Source organism: Arachis hypogaea, chromosome 3 (genome assembly GCF_003086295.3).
Source record: "Arachis hypogaea cultivar Tifrunner chromosome 3, arahy.Tifrunner.gnm2.J5K5, whole genome shotgun sequence".
NCBI lineage: Eukaryota > Viridiplantae > Streptophyta > Magnoliopsida > Fabales > Fabaceae > Arachis > Arachis hypogaea.
In genome coordinates, this window is record NC_092038.1 from 99,307,732 (window position 1) to 99,317,470 (window position 9,739).

Sequence of the window (9,739 nt, forward strand, 5' to 3'; positions counted from 1 at the left end):
CAATTAGATTTTCTACTGCAACAGAACTACAAGTTTTATGGACTTCCATAAGAAGATCCCTATCAGTTTTTAACTGAGTTCTTGCAAATCTGTGATACTGTTAAGACCAATGGAGTTGATCCTGAAGTCTACAAGCTTATGCTTTTCCCTTTTGTTGTAAGAAACAGAGCTAGAATATGGTTGGACTCACAACCTAGAGATAGTTTGGACTCTTGGGATAAGCTGGACACGACTTTCTTAGCCAAGTTTTTTCTTCCTCAAAAGCTGAGCAAGCTTAGAGTGGATGTTCAGACCTTCAGACAAAAAGATGGTGAGTCCCTCTATGAAGCTTGGGAAAGATACAAGCAACTGACCAAAAAGTGTCCTTCTGACATGCTTTCAGAATGGATCACATTAGATATATTCTATGATGGTCTGTCTGAATTTTCCAAGATGTCACTGGAACACTCTGCAGCTGGATCCATTCACCTAAAGAAAATGCCTGCACAAGCTCAGGAACTTATTGAAATGGTTGCAAATAACCAGTTCATGTATACCTCTGAGAGGAATCCTGTGAGTAATGGGACGCCTCAAAAGAGAGGAGTTCTTGAAATTAATGCTCTGAATGCCATACTGGCTCAGAACAAAATATTGACCCAACAAGTCAATATGATCTCTCAGAGTCTGAATGGATTGCAAAACGCATCCAACAGTACTAAAGAAGCATCTTCTGAAGAAGAAGCTTATGATCCTGAGAACCCTGCAATGGCAGAGGTGAATTATATGGGTGAAGCCTTTGGCAACACCTATAATCCTTCATGGAAAAATCATCCAAATTTTTCATGGAAGGATCAACAGAAGCAAGGCTTCAATAATAATAATGGTGGAAGAAACAGGTTTAGCAATAGCAAACCTTTCCCATCATCATCTCAGCAACAGATAGAGCACTCTGAGCAGAATCCTTCTAGCTTAGCAAACATAGTCTCTGATCTATCTAAGGCCACTCTTAGTTTCATGACTGAATCAAGATCTTCCATTAGAAATTTGGAGGCACAAGTGGGCCAACTGAGTAAAAGGGTTACTGAAACTCCTCCTAGCACTCTCCCAAGCAATACAGAAGAGAATCCCAAAGGAGAGTGCAAGGCCATTTATGTAATCAAAATGGCCGAAACCTTGAAGGAGAAGGAGGACGAAAACTCCAATGAGGAAGACCTCAAGGAGCGTCCAACATTCAGTAAGGAGTACCCTAATGAGGAACCAAAGGAATCTGAGGCTCATACAGAGACCATAGAGATTCCATTAGACTTCCTTTTACCATTCATGAGCTCTGATGATTATTCATCTTCTGAAGAGGATGAAGACATCGTTGAAGGGAAAGTTGCCCAATATTTAGGAGCAATCATTAAGCTGAATGCCAAATTATTTGGTAATGAGACTTGGGAAGGTGAATCTCCCTTGCTCACCAATGAAGTGAATACATTGGTTTAGCAAAATTTACCTCAAAAGAAATAGGATCCTGGTAAATTCTTAATATCCTATACCATAGGCACCATGACCTTTGAAAAAGCTCTGTGTGACCTGGGGTCAGGGATAAACATGATGCCACTCTCTGTAATGAAAAAATTGGGAATCTTTGAGGTACAGGCTGTAAAATTCTCACTAGAGCTAGCAGACAGCTCTATGAAAAAGGCTTATGAACTAGTAGAGGATGTACTAGTAAAGGTTAAAGGCCTTTACTTCCCTTCTGATTTCATAATCCTAGACACTAGGAGGGACGAGGATGAGTCCATCATCCTTGGAAGACCCTTCCTAGCCATAGCAAGAACTATGATTGATGTTGACAGAGGGGAGTTGATCCTTCATGTGAATGAAGAATGCCTTGTAATAAAGACTCAAGGTTCTCCATCTGTAACCATAGAGAGTAAGCATGGAGATCTTCTCCTTCTGTTTATTTATCTTTTAATTATGAAAACTCCATAACCCATTTGAATCCTCCTAACTGAGATTTACAAGGTGACCATAGCTTGCTTCAAGCCGACAATCTCCGTGGGATCGACCCTTACTCACGTAAGGTTTATTACTTGGACGACCCAGTGCACTTGCTAGTTAGTTGTGCGAAGTTGTGACAAAGAAGTGAGATTACAATTGTGCGACAAAGCTTTTGGCGCCATTGTGTATCACAATTTCGTGCACCTTGACCCATGACCATGAAGCATTTAATTATTAATGCCATCATGAACTATGCATTATTAATGCATTGGCATCATCAAATGAATGCAATGAATGAATGCTATGGCATTACTAAAGAAGTTAATGAAAGCATGCATACATTATTAAAGCCAAGGCGTTAATAAAAGCAAAGTAAAGCAAGGAGTAGCGTTCATTGGCAAATGAATGCCCCATTCACTTTGTGAACGTTTTCGTGCATCTTGGGCTTTGGAAGCAAGGCGCATCAACAAACCAAGGCTAGCGCTCACTCAAGTGAATGTGCCGTTCACAAGATGAATGCCAGGAGGGCCACGAACGTAGTGCTAGTGAGTGCCATTCAACCAAGAAGCCATGTTCACTCAAGTGAACGTGAAGTTCACTTATTGAATGCTAGAGGCCAAGCACGCACCAAATTGGTGCGCCACAAGGAGTGAACGCCAAGTTCACTAAGTGAACTGAATGCTCCACTGAAGCTACACCCCTGACCTATTTATTCAAGGTCAAATCCAAATCAACCCATTTTATTGAAGCCCCAAAGCAAGCAAAGCTCATTGACATGACTCAAAGGCACAAGAAACAATTAGATTAGGAATTTCATTTAAATTGTAATTTGTTTTCAATTTTAATTTCATTTTCATTTTTTGTAAAGCCTATATAAAGGCATCAGTTTCATTTCATTAAAGAGGTTGGCTCTGCTAGAGAGCAATAGGAGTAGGAGTAGGAGTAGAATAGAAGACTCTCTTCTGAGTCTGCACTCTCTACATTTCAGAATTCAATTCAGCTTTATGAAATTTCCATTGCCTACACTTCTCTGTTACAATTTCCTTTTCTGCTATGATTTCCTTCTCTGTAATTTTACTTTCTTCAACTTTACATTTGAGTTTGCTGTGATCTGAATTTACTTTTCATGCAATTTAATTCTTCTGCAAGTGTTCTAAGTTATGATTTACTGCTTTCTTTAAATTCCTTGCACATAATCCCCTTTACATTTTACTGCAACCTACATTTCTTGTCATCTAAGCTTCTGCAATTTAAATTTCCTGCAATTTACATTCTATTGCTTCAATTTCATCCAATTCACCAATGTTAGCTTGACTAAACTAATCACCTCACTAAAGTTGCTTGATCCATTAATCCCTGTGGGATCGACCTCACTCTTATGAGTTATTACTACTTGAGGCAACCTGGTACACTTGTCGGTGAGTTTGTGTGGAAATATAATTTTCACACATCAAGTTTTTAGCGCCGTTGCCGGGGATTAATAAAGATTGACAATGATAAGTACGGTGATAATCTAGATTAAGCACTTTTTCTTTTATTTTTGCTAAGCACACTAACTGTTTGAGAATTTTGTTTCACTAACTTTAACATCACTCTAGCAATAGATGATTTTGCTTGTGTTGTTGGTTTGTGTGTATGTTAGAAGCAAGGAAAGAGGTCTCCACCTTTTGTGACCAAGACAAGAGAACTCTCAGAAGACTGAGAAGATAAGCAAGAGGGAAAGGAGTTGTTGGAGAAGCAGACTCAGAAGAAGAGAATCAAGAGATGGAGAGGAATGTCCCTAATCCACCAGATGGAGTGGCTAACAATGGCCAACCCCAAAGGAGAGTTCTAGCCTCCTGCACCTTCCCTAATGCAAGACATTGTGGGAGTAGCATACTCACTCCAAATGTGCATGCTAACAACTTTGAATTGAAGTCTCAACTCATCACTTTGGTGCAAAACAACTGCTCTTATGGAGGAGGTCCCTTGGAAGATCTAAACCAACATCTAGCCATCTTCTTAAGGATATGTGACACAGTTAAAACAAATGGTGTACACCCAGATATCTATAAGTTGCTGCTATTTCCATTTTGGAATTCACTTTTTGCAATGCTTGTAAGTGCTATTCCATATAAGAAATCTTTTGAAATGTATAAAGTGAAAGAAGCTGGATTTAGGGATATTTGTCCTTCATCAGATGAGTGGAAAACAACTGAAAATATATGTGATTTCTTGTTACTATTTTACAAAATTACCAAGTTGATGTCTGGAACTTCTTACCCAACATCTAACTTGTATTTTTTACAAGTTTGGCAAATTCAGCTTATTTTCATGAGTAGTCTAAAGAATGATGAAGTGCTTATAAGGAACATGGGAGAACAAATGATAATCAAATTCAAGAATCATTGGTATGAATATAGTGTTGTTCTTACATTTAGGGTAGTTCTTGATCCTAGATTTAAACTCAACACTTTGGCTCATTGCTATAATGAGATTGATCCTATGAGTTCTAAAGACAAGTTGGAGCATGTGAAGAGTAAGTTATACAAGCTCTTTGAGGTTTATGACCATAATTCCTCTACAATTTTAGAAAGTGCTTCCCAAATTTCAAGTATGGTTTCTCAAGCAACATCTTCTGCAATAGGAACTCAACTTATGAAAATTGTTGGTGTAAGTATTTTTTTTCTTATATTTACTCTACTTGGTTATTGATGAGAAGATATTTTATACACTTTTTGATATCATTTTTTTAGTATTTTCAGTATGTTTTGTTGAAGTTTATTATGTTTTAGTAGGTTTTTATGAAAAATTCACTTTTTGGATGCTACTTTGAGCTTTTATGATTTTAGCTTAATTTTGGATGAACTTGGCAAGTTTTGGCAAAAGTCTGATTCAGAGGCAAGGAAAGCATAGTAGATGCTGTCAGAATCTGACCTCCGTGCATTCAAACGAGCATTTCTGGAGCTACAAAGGTCCAAATGATACATTCTCAACAGCATTAAAAAGCTAACGTCTAGAGCTTTTTAGAAATATATAATGGTTTATACTTTTTTTTCATATTGAACTGCTCAAATTGGGCATTGAACGCCCAAACTACTCCTTTCCTGGAGTTCAACGCCCCAAAGGGACTCAAGCCTACGTTGAATGCCCAATTCCAGCATTCAACGCCCCAAGGAAAGCAAGGAAGCAGTGTGGACACTCTTTAGTGGGCATTCAACGCCCACTCCTTCAAATTAGAAGCCAAGCTTAGCTAAAACACTCACTAAGTGAGCCCAAAAGTGGATTTTCACATCATTTTACTTAGTTTACTTCATTTTTGTAATTTTTAATTATTAGATTAGTATATATAGAAGAAATATCACCCTTGTTTAAGAATTTTAATCCCAATTTTCAACTTTTAGCTTTTAGAAGGTGTGAAGCTTTTGTACAATATGAGCAACTAAACCTCCTAGTTTAAGGTTAGGAGCTCTGCTGATTCCTATGAATTAATACAATTACTTTTCTATTCCAATGAGTGTGTGATTCTATTCTATGACGCATTTTCGTTCTTCATCCTTATGAATCTCGATTCTACATGAGTTTTTACGAGTCCTAACCCGGATAGTATTGAACTACAGCTTGAGGATGCATCACGGTTTCCAACTTAGTTATCTGAATTAACCGGGGTATGTGACATAAAACCTCATTAGTCAGGGGCAATTAAGGTTCCTATAGCTCTAAGGCCTAGAACCATAAGAGCATTAGTCTCTGATCTAAAAGATTCGACCTTGTCTGTGGTGTTTTGAGTAGGATCACCAAAGGAATTGACTTGCGCGTGCTTCACCCTCTCCTAGATTGATCTAGTCTGTTTGGATGTTTGGTTTGGACCTGAGGAGATTAATGACCACGACCAATGGCTTAATCACTTATAGCCTTGCCATTGAAGGAATCATTCATCATTGGAGTATAGAGTATGACGTGTTAATTCAGAAGAAGCACCTCCAAAGCCTTAACTATTGCTAATTATTGTCTCTACGTTCGATTGTTATTTATTGTTTATGCACCTACAACAAACAACAACTATCCTTCTATTCGCCTGACTAAGATCTGCAGGATAACCATAGCTTACTCAATCCGGCAATCCTCGTGGGATTTGACCCTCACTCACTTGAGGTATTACTTGGACGACCCGGTGCACTTGCCGGTTCAGTTGTGTGAGTCACAAATTCGCACACCAAGTTTTTTGCACCGTTGCCGGGGACTGTTTGTGATTGAGAAACTAACGGTTAGCTTGCTTCTCAGATCAGGTACTTTTACTAGCTTTCTTTTCCTAATAATTTTCAAAAATCCAAAAAAATTTAATTTTTAATCATCTTTTTCTTTTGTGTGAGTCTTGTGTCAAATGTTTAAGTTTGGTGTCCTTTTGGTGTTTTTCTTTCTTAATTTTTGAAGAATGTGCTTACTTTTCTTTCTTGGAGTCAAAGTGTTCTTGATATTTTTCTTGTTTGATTTTAAAATCTTTGAGTTTAGTGTCTTTTAGTGTTTGTCACTTTTTAATTTTCTAAAATTTGGTGTCTTTAATTTCAAAATTTTTTAATTTGGTGTCTTTTAGTGTTTTTCCTTTCCACTTGATCGAAAATTTCTTTTATTTAAATTCAAAATTTTAAGTTTGGTGTCTTAGTTGGTAGCCTTGTCTTTCTTGCTTATCTTTTCTTTAAATCTTTATCTTATCTTTCCTTTCTTTGATTTTTAAAATTTTGCTATCATATCTTTCTTTTAAATTCAATTTTCAAAAGTTTAGTAATTCGTTAGTTTCTCTTTCTATTGAATTTTAATTTTTAAAATCTTTAACACTCTAGAATCTTATCTTATCTTTTCTCTTTCTTTTGAATTTTTCTAAAAATTCAATTTTCAAAATCTTTCATTGACTTTCTCTCTCTAATTTCAAAACTTTTTTAAAACCAAATATTTTCTCTTTAAAATTTTAAATCTCATCTTATCTTGTTTGGCGTTTTCTTTTCAAATTTAACCTTTTAAATCTTTTCTTAACTTTTTCTTTTTCAATTTTCAAAACTTTTTAAAATCAAATCTTTTATTTTATTTTCAAATCTTTTTAGTTAGTTACTTGCTTTATCTTATTTTAATTTTACAGATTTAGTATCTTTTTTATTCTTCTCTCTCTTCTAATTTTCGAAAATCTCTTACCTCCTTCTCTCTCTTCTTTTTTGAAAATCTTCTACCTCTTTCTCTCTCTTTAATTTCGAAAATCTTCTCTTCTTCTCTCTCTATTTTCGAAAACTTCTTCTTCTTAAATAAAAGACAACTTCTTTTCTTCTCTTCTTTACTTATCTCTAACAAAAGACCTCTATACTCTGACATAGAGAATCCTTTCACTTTTCTTTTTGGTTTCCTTCTTCTTGCTTATGAACAGGAGTAGGAATAAAGAACCTCTCTTTGATCTAGATCATAAACCTAAAAGGACTCTGAGAAGGCATCTCCAGTAAGCTCAAGCTAGTAGATCCATAAGGAATCTCACAGAAGCTCTGGAACAAGAAGCTGAAGAAACAACAATGGCAGCAAATCCAAACAATGGAGGTGACGCAAGAAAGGTCCTAGGATCTTACACTGCACCCAATTCTGATTTTTGTGGCCGCAGCATCTCTATTCCTACCATTGGGCATTGGGGCAAACATCTTTGAGTTGAAGCCTCAACTGGTCACTCTGGTACAACAGAACTGCCAGTTCCATGGACATCCACAGGAAGATCCAACATAAGTTGCTATCTGACTTTCTGCAGATATGTGACACTGTTAAGACTAATGGAGTAAATTCAGAAGTCTACAAGCTCATGCTCTTTCCTTTTACTGTAAGAGACAGAGCAAAGTTACGGCTGTATTCTCAGCCTAAGGAAAGCCTAGACAGTTGAGAGAAGCTGGTCAATGAATTCTTGACCAAGTTCTTTCCACCTCAAAAGCTAAGCAAGCTTAGGGTAAAAGTACAAACCTTCAGATAGAAAGAGGGTGAATCCCTCTATGAAGCTTGGGAAAGATACAAGTAATTGTTCAGGAGATGTCCTCCTAACATGATCTCAGATTGGACCATGTTAGATATTTTCTATGATAGTCTATCTGAAATGTCCAAGATGGCATTGGACCACTCTGCAAGTGAATCCCTCCACTTGATGAACACTTCTGAAGAGGCACAAGAGCTTATTGACATGGTTGCTAATAACCAGTATATGTACACTTTTAAAAGGAACCCTGTGAACAATGGGGTTGCTCAGAAGAGAAGCGTCCTAGAGGTAAGCACCTTAGACGCCATCTTTGCTCAAAATAAGCTCATGTCCCAACAGATCAACATGATCACTCAACACTTGAGTGGGACACAGAGCTCATTGGCCTACTGCCCAGAGACGGCCTATGAGGTAGACACAGGTGATAATGGCTGGACCACAATAGAAGAGGTTAACTACATGGGAAACCCTTCTAGAAACTCCAACAATAATCCCTATTCGAATACTTTTAATCAGGGATGGAGGAACTACCCCAATTTCGGGTGGAGAGACCAGCAGATGCCTCAACAAGGCATCAATAATAATCAAAATGGAATGAACCAAAATTGGTTCAATAATAAACCATTCAAAACTTCTCAGTAACAATTGGAGACACCCAGGCAAAGTCTCTCTGACTTGGCTGCTATAGTCTCCAACCTCTCAAAGACCACTCACAGTTTCATAATAGAGACTAGGTTCTCCATTAGGAACCTGGAAATACAGATTGGTCAACTGAGCAAGAGGATCCCAAAGATCCCTTCTAATACCCTTTCGGGTAACACAGAAGTGAATCCAAAGGAAGAGTGCAAGGCCCTCACTATAGAGGTTTTGACCGAACCCAAGGAGGAGCCTATTATTGAAGAGCTCAAACAAATCAGAGCTCATAAGGAGACTGATGGTATCACCTTGCAGGCCCCTTTGCTGGAAGAGGAATCTGAAGAATACTCTTCTTCAGAAGAGGATGAGGAATCCAAGAAAGAGCAAATTGCTCGGAACCTAGCCATTCTCAGGAAACTGAAAGCCAACTCCTCTCATAAAGAGGCGTTGGAAGAGGAAGATGAGCCAGTGATACTGGCCAAGGAGTGCAGTGCCTTGGTTTAGAAGAAACTTCCTCAGAAGCTATCGGATCCCAGAAGCTTCCTGATTCCCTGTACTATAGGGACCATCACCTTTGTGAAGGCATTATGTGACCTTGGCTCAAGCATCAATCTGATGCCTCTGTCTATAATTAAGAGGCTAGGAATTCTAGAGGTGCAGCGTGCCACAGTCTCATTGGAGATGGCTGATAAGACCTTAAAAAGGGCATATGGCATGGTGGAGGATATCCTAGTGAAGGTTAAAGACCTTTACATCCCTGCTGCCTTTGTGATTCTAAACACAGGGGAGGACAGAGATGAGTCTATCATCCTTGGAAGGCCTTTCCTAGCCACTGATAAGGCCATAATTAATGTAGAAAGAGTTGAGCTAGTCTTAAGACTACTTGAGGACTATATCTTTTTCACGATACCCAACCCTCAATCTCCCTTTGACAGAACTAGTACCATAGTACAGCACATTGTGTTTTAGCACTCACTCTCAGTACAGAGCTTTATGGAGCCCCCAGATACCAATTCTAAGTTTGGTGTTGGGCAACCATCATCAAGCACTGAGAAGGAAGGTACTAAGAACAAGGTACCTAAAGACTGGAGGGACAAAAAAATCTCTATTGAAGGACTCTCACCTGGCATGAGAGTTATCTTCACCAAAAGTCCAGTCCTT

At 38.0% G+C, this 9,739-nt stretch overlaps 1 non-coding gene across 1 annotated transcript; it reads right to left on the minus strand.

Moving 5' to 3' along the window:
* Window positions 1–270: 270 nt before the first annotated feature.
* Window positions 271–378, minus strand: LOC112793515 (small nucleolar RNA R71). Its single transcript, XR_003198200.1, has one exon. It is a non-coding gene; the product is annotated as a small nucleolar RNA R71 (small nucleolar RNA).
* Between the last annotated feature and the right edge of the window lie 9,361 nt (window positions 379–9,739).